Genomic DNA, 8,060 nt, shown 5'->3' with positions numbered 1-8,060 from the left:
GCAGTATCAACAAATGAAATGGCATTCTAGTCTGACATGAAGTCTTGCATATAAATACACACTGTGAACTTCCAAACTCTTTTAAAATATGGTAAATACTGTAATTCACTAAAAACCAGCTTATAAAAATTTAAAATTTATTTCAAATTATGCTCTCATATATAACATAATTACTCTTATTTTATATTATTTTGTTTGCCTTGTACTACATATACAGATTAGTATATTACTAACAAATATTAAAGGACTGATTTTTGCTGGGGAGGTCTTAGAATTTTCACATATATACAGTGAATAATTTAAAAACAATAACGGTCTTTAAAGAGTTTTCATTTAGAAAGCAATTGTTATACTCATAGAAACAGACAATAGATATTATATTGGTACTTTCAAGAATGTGGATACCATATTTCCAGAAAACTAAGTCTCCCTATTGATCTATCTACAAATTATGTGTAACGGACGGTGAAGAAGAAGAGACGGAAGAAGATGAATTTTTACATTCAAATCCTTGGTACAACACTTATGTAATTGTAGGAACTCAGACAAGTCACATAATATCTCTGAGCTTCAGTTTCCTGAACTCTAATATAAATATAACAGTATTCACCATATAAGATTATTTTAATTATCATAGATAGTATATAAGATAAATATAGAATGTAAGATTAACATATAATAAGAAGAATATAACTCTTAAGAGTGTTAGACAAAATTGCAGGAACTTGATCAGTGGTTGTTATCACTGTAGTAGCTGTCATTATTACTACTATGATTACTTTTTAAAGAAACTTTGCAATGGGTGTTGGTTGTCCCTATCCCCTGCCTTACCTCAGCCCACTACATTTCAATAAGATATTAAAGTATCAGAGAAAATCCATATTGATTATCTCTTTTCTTTATCTTGTAAATAAGATTGTTTGAAAAATGAATACTGATAAAATAAAAAATGGTAGCCTTGTTACTTAGTTCCAGCTCTTGAAAGTTAACACCAATATTGAAAGAAGTAAAATGTCTCAAAGTCCGTATTTCTTTAAGAAACTAAGTGATTCTCCTACCCCAACTTCTGGTATTAGTTCTCAACTAACAAAAAGCTCAAATCTCTAATATATAAGAAATAACACTACATTATTTTTAATATGCTACTTTTGCCAATAAAAAATAATATATAAAATTGCTAAGTTTTGTACATATAATATGCAATACTTTATGATGCTTATTCTTAAGAATCTTGTAAACTATTATGAAGAAAGACACACTTATAACTCCATTTAGTTCACTGCTAGAAGTAGATAGGAACTGTCTTTTTTTAAAAAATTAGGGTTTAGCTATGACAGTTAAATTTTTTAAATTTAACTTACTTTTTCTTACATTTCTTATTTTCTTTATGTTTCTTATATACCAGCTAACCCCACCATTTTTGCTTTTTTGTGAAGTTTTTGTCTTACAGTTATATCTGTAGTTCATGTGTTGTTTTATAATATACATCCATACTGTATCATCTACACCTCACAGAAAAACTGGGTTAGTTATGTGGCAACAAACTAAGACATCACTCTTGGGCAGAGTTTTCATGCTAGGCACATCTCAGAGTTTCACCCATTATCAATTGTCTTTGGGTGTCTATTCCTGATTCAATGGTGCCTGGATGATAAGGTTAGCATGACACAAAACATGGCGATTCATGGCTGCATTTTCCTAGAAGAGCACCATGGATATAGCAGGTATCTGGTACACCTTTCCAGCCTAGATATCAGTTAATGCAGATTTCAAACCCTCTATAGTATAGATCTAACTCTTCTCTGGCACATCTTCCCTGCAAATACTACACCAGTTTACTCAAAGAAAGATGCCTAAAAAGAAATGAGGGCAATACTGTTATTTTTTTTTTACAACAAATAAAGGTAGAAAATGAGATGGCAACTAATAATAATATTTATTATAAAAATAGCAAACATTTGTCAATTACGTACTTTCCAGAATTATGCTGCATATTGATAGCCATTATTTTATTTAATCCTCAAAACAGCAATAAGACGTAGATGTTATCATTTGTCACATTCTGCAGGTGAGGCTTAGAGAAGTTAAGAACTACGTTCATTGTCCCCAGAACTAATAAGAAGCAGATCAGGGATTCAAACAATCTGTTTGATGTCAGATTGTAATGCCAACCACCACACAGTAGTTTTCAAGGTATAGTCCACAAATCATGTGCATCAGAATGATTTGAACTCTTACCAGGAATCTGCATTTTAAGGAATGAATCTGGTTATCCTTAAAGTGTTATACATCATGTTATACTTCCAGTTTACAGGGAGAGAAATAATGACCCAAGTCCTATTATTCATAAGTAAAGGCACAGTGAAGACATAATATAGTACCTCTATTTAAAGACTCAGAATGTGGACAACCTAGAGCATTTTTTTGTTTAAAAAGTGCATGATGACATATTTCAGTTACCAGAAAGATGAATCAAATAAAGAACCCAAGACTGAGAAAATGGTATGGAATATTGGTGGCTATCACAATGAGCCTGCTCTTTGTGGGCAAGTTACTTAACCTCTCTGTCTTCAGGTTTCTCATCTGCAAAATGGGAATAATCACAGCTTCTCTGCCATGGAGTTGTCATGAGGTTTAAGCAAGATCATTCACAATATGCCCAGCAAAATAAGGGGGCACTCTAAAAATGAAAGCTTTATTATATAGACACATATTTTAAAATGTAAAAGAACGTATTCCAAAAGAAACCAAATTCTGTGGAGGTGCAGTACTTGAGAGAACAGTCACCTGTGCAAAGAGAGAATTCAGCATGATGATTCACATCAGACCTGGAGTTTAGATAGGAGTGTTTGTACTGAATTGAACAATTATCACTCAAATTTCTCTCAACAAATATGTCTTGGGAAAACCAAAGGCTGAATGATAGCTTGAATAGTGGTCTCATTGATTCCCCAGTAGCACATCTTCATAAGGGAACCTCTCTAAAACATTTACCTTCTGATTTCACAGAAGACAGCCTCACCGTTATGGCACCATGAGGACGGAATGTCTCTGGCCTGGAGGCCAATCATACGAGTTCTGACAATTAGGTTCATGAACTCATCCTCGAATAAGTGCCACATACCTCATTGATAAATATCACTGTGGTCACTTTCAAAGTACTCCCCTTGGGAAGCTATGCACTGACACCAGTGCCTAAGCCACCCTTCAAAGCAATTTTGGAACTCTTTTTCTGGAATGGCTATCAGAGCTGTCGTATTACTCTTGATGTCCCGAATGTCATCAAAATGTCTTCCTTTCAATATTTCCTTTATCTTCAGGTAAAGAAAGAAGTCATTGGGGCCAGATCAGGTGAGTAGGGAGGGTGTTCCAATATAGTTATCTGCCTACTGGCTAAAAACTCCCTCACAGACAGTGCCATGTGAGCTGGTGCATTGTCGTGATGCAAGAGCCATCAATTGTTGGTGAAAAGTTCAGGTCATTTTTATCTAATTTTTTTCATATAGCCTTTTCAGCACTTCCAAATAGTAAACTTGGTTAGCTGTTTGTCTAGTAGGTACAAATTCATAATGAATAATCCCTATGATATCAAAAAAGTTTAGAAACATCGTTTGACTTCGATTTGGACTGATGGACCATTTTTAGTCATGGAGAATTGGCTGACTGCCATTGTGTACTTTGACACTTTGTTTCAGGGTCGTGTTGGTATCATGTTTCATCACCAGTGATAACACGGGCCCAAAACATCGCCTTGCCTCTCCAAAAGGTCTTGGCAAACGTTGACTCTCCTTTGCTTTTGTTCATTGGTGAGCTCCTTTAGGACTATTTCTGCTCACACCATTCTCATGCCAAGATTTTCAGTTAAGATTTTCCTTACTGTTTCTCTATCAATGTTTACTTGGTCTGTTATGCTTCTCACCGTCAGCCGATGATTTTGACGCATAATTCAATGACTTTTTGCAATGTTTCTGTCAATTCTGCTTGTTATTGGCCATCCTGACCTCTCTTTATCAGTGACACATTCTCTCCTCTCAGAAAAATGTGTAATCCATTTGTACACTGCCGTTTTCTTCATGGCATTATCCTTATAAATTTGGACTAACATGTCCCTGATTTCACTTAAACTCTTGCCAAGTATAACAAGAAATTTAATGTTTGTTCATTGCTCTAATTCAAGTTCAGACATTCTCACAACAGCACATAAAAACACGCAACAATAATGAACGCCACTCAGCAAGACACCGCCACACGTCGACTCGAACACAGCTGTGAGACAGATATACCAAGGTTATGAAACTTCACTGAGCTGTTTGTACAGTGCTACAAAGCTAAGCGCACGGTGGCAAGTTTGGGAACTTAAGTGTCAGACCTCGTACATAGCAGCAGCAGCAGCAGCAGCAGCAGCAGCAGCAGCAGCAGCAGCAGCAAGAAAAGCTAACAGAAGCCCGGAGTCTGTCTTCAAAGATATCCAGTGGCTAGGAAGAGTAGATTACATTTTCAGAGTACATGTCAGATACTGCCTAGAGACTTCCTAAGTAGAGGTCAAGGTCCTACTGTTATACAGGTAGGGGTTAATGAGCTAGCAAATTAGTATATTAATATTAATGGAGCATCCTTAGTACCCACAGGCTAATGGAGTCTGGGGTCATTTGGGTTATATTAACATCAAACAAAGGGGAATTTTAGGCCAAAGGCATTTACCAGGATGAAGAGAGCAATTTTATTGATTAAAGAAAATAAAATATATAGTTATTACCTGAGGTGAATAACATAAAATCAAAAATATAAAACTAAACACTACTAAAAATTAAGGAACAATTCATAACACAAGAAGAGTGTTTCTCACTCAGTCTTTGACAGATGAAGTAGGAAAAAATATTAAATCATTTTATAGATTCTAAATAACATAATTAATGAAATCATATTTAAAGTAGATATTTATAAATTTAGGTACTTAAAAAACCAACAACCTCAAATTCAAACAAAAGAGAAATTCTCTAAGGCAGAAAAGATATAGTCTATATTCTATGAGAAAGTTAATTGCAGGTCAAACTTTGAGGGATTTTAGGAAAGTCCGTAGCATGAGCTGAGAGAGGTCATTTGTATGGAGCGGGCACTGGAGGCAGCTTGAGTGGGCCAGCTAGTTGGGTGGGGTGGACTCTTGGGGATTCAAGGGACAGGAGTAGGAGGATGCTATTGGTCAAGTAGATGGAGACTTGGACTTGGTGACTTCCTGTTCTTGCAGGCTGGGTGGTGGGAGAGCTCAACAAAGGATCAGTGACATCTGCCAGCACTTCTGTCTGGGAAAAGGCTGCCCCTCCAGCACTTGCCCTGAAGCCAGGCAGTTCAGTTCCTCCCCAGGTGTCCCTGGCATCTTTCAAGCTGCTGCCCCAACACTGGAGCTCTGGGTAGGTGAGTCCCTCAGAGACCTGACTATCTCTGCAGAGTGCCCAATGCAACCTGAGGACTTTCTGATGGATGCCCGTGCTGGCCCCCTGAAATTTGGCAACTATGTGTACCCTAATTCTGAAGTCATCTGTTTGGACCAATAGCACCACGAAGTTGCTGATGGTAGCAGAAGACGGCTCCAGGCTGAACCAGAACCACCCAATGGGGCAGACGGTGGGCACGGAGGACACCAGCTCCAGCACAGATGAATACACCATCATGACAGTTCATTTTCACCTGAAGAGGAAGATTGGGCACTCTGTCATTCAACCTGCCTTCCCTGCATAATGACCATGATCTTGTCACAGGTGTCCTTTTGGCTGAACGGAGAATCCGTTCAGTGTTTGGGGAGACCACAGGGCTGACCATGACAGCCTTCAGCATCAGTGCCCAGAACTCTCTGCCCAAAGAGGCTTATACAACGGCCATGGACTGGTTCATTGCTGTGTGCTATGCTTTTGTATTCTCCGTGCCGATAGTTTGCCACAGTCAACTATTTCACAAAGAAAGGCTGGGCCTTGGAAGGTTCCAAGATCAAGAAAAAGGAGTATGAACTCATACTAAATAAGTCAACAAATGCTTATACTACCGGGAAGATGACCTACCACCCCAGCATCCCAAAGGAGCAGCCCTGGCAGGGGCCTCCAATGCATCCTTAGTCTCAGTAAAACCTTTGGAAGAGAAGACGCCCGAAAATGAAAAGACTTAAAGCAGAATCAGCAATATTGACAAAGTGTCCCAAATTGTATCCCCAGTCTTGTTGTGCACTTTCAACTTAGTTTACTGACAACATATTTGACTAAGAAACCAGTAATTAAAGGGGCTGCCTCTCCGAAATGACCTGACATGCTCCGAAACTCCAAGAGAGCCATACTTCCCATGGAATGGTACTCAGGAGAGGTTGAGCTCAGAGGGATTTTCCATATTTGGGCACTATCGTTCATGAAATTTTTGCATATTTAATAATATGTACAAGTAATATTGCCTTGATGCTTCTACATATAACGTCGGACATTTCAAAGATGTCACAGAAACAATGGCTCTGACACTCAGATACTCAATATCTTACACTGATAGTTTACAAACAAAATAAGTATATTTTTCACTGTTCCAAGCATTACCTAACAATGTTTTTATACTTCAAATGTCATTTCATACAAAACTTCCCGGCAAATAAATATTTTAGGAAATGCTCCATGATTATTTTTTGACCAAATCTCACAAGAAACAAAGATCACAAAGAGCACATTTTTTATTAAAAAGAAACTGTGGGTATTTATGTACAAAATTAATTGCCTTTGATAATCCTTACTGTTCAGAAATTAGAAAGTCTTGCATGACCTTACTTTAAGAAATATAATAGACAAACATGTATGAAGACAAATTTAATAATAAAAACATATGGTATGTTAGATTAACAGATAAAATATTTCCCTAAGGAAAAAAATTAATTGCTTAAAAATCTCTTTTTTTTTCGGTGGTGGGTAGCATAAACTTATTCCCCTCCCCTCCAACCCTCACAACAAACATAACAATGACCAAGAAAAAAAGATAGCAAAAGCGGTGTGACCACAATCTTGGTATTTGGCCCATGTGTTCACCATCTGAAACCTTGACCTCCTCTTGTTGCAGTCCGTGTGTAGTGCTATAGTGGTGACAAATTGTAATTGAGTTATTTTCCATTTCATTTTCTTGTACACACTTCATGACTGACTTACTGCTCTGTTAGCTTTTGTAAATGAGTCTTAAATGTTCATTAAAAATTATAAAAATAAACTGAAAATAATTAATTGCATATAAAATGAATAACAAAGGATTAAGCATTTCCTAACCCCTTGGAAATAGAGAATTAGAAAGTAACAGTAATGAGAAGAGTATATATTAAAAACCTAAGAGAAACATATGCACTGATAAGAAAATAGACTCAAAGCTTTTTAGTATTTAGATAGTTAGAAAAGAAAATATTTAGTTAACTTTATAAATTAAGAAGGAAATCATAAAATAAATCAAAATGTTGGAAAAGAAGCAATTAGTAGTGGTAAAAGAATTAATGATTTAGAGCAGAGAATAACTGATATATAAGTCCTGGAGTATATTCTTTGAAAACAACAAAAACTAAACAGATAAGGTAAATGTGTGATATTATAAGAAACAGAGAAAACACATATAGAAAAATATGAATTACTAGATAAGAGAGTTTTTTCATTATGAAAGATAAATATATGACACTGTTCTAATAAATAAGAGAGTCTTCATGAAATAGATGATTTCATATCAATCCATTATTTTAATTCTTCTAAGAAATCAACTAAGATTGAGAAAAAGTTTAATGAAACATTACTATATTTTTACTTCAAAAAATAAATCTTGTTTTAGGATTATCTTTAAAAGATGTTAAACTGAAATTGCCTTATCAATTTCAATGTGTTTTCAATTAATACTCTAATGTGTTCTAGTATACACTATTTATAAAACTATTTGAGTATAAACATTTATAGTTCCTATTTATTTTTCATTTATAAAAACTTTCAGAACAATGTTACAATGTTAAGTGCAGGCCAATTTCATTTATAAAAATATGCACAAAAACTTAAGTAGAAAATTGAACTCAT

The 8,060-nt window shown here is 35.7% G+C and overlaps 1 pseudogene; it reads left to right on the top strand.

Moving 5' to 3' along the window:
- Positions 1–1,711: 1,711 nt before the first annotated feature.
- Positions 1,712–6,288, top strand: LOC117033692 (gamma-aminobutyric acid receptor subunit alpha-5-like; annotated as a pseudogene).
- Positions 6,289–8,060: the final 1,772 nt, after the last annotated feature.

Source organism: Rhinolophus ferrumequinum, chromosome 14 (assembly GCF_004115265.2).
Source record: "Rhinolophus ferrumequinum isolate MPI-CBG mRhiFer1 chromosome 14, mRhiFer1_v1.p, whole genome shotgun sequence".
Taxonomy (NCBI): domain Eukaryota; kingdom Metazoa; phylum Chordata; class Mammalia; order Chiroptera; family Rhinolophidae; genus Rhinolophus; species Rhinolophus ferrumequinum.
The sequence above is the reverse complement of the archived record's forward strand: the minus strand, read 5'-3'. Positions and strand labels throughout refer to the sequence as shown.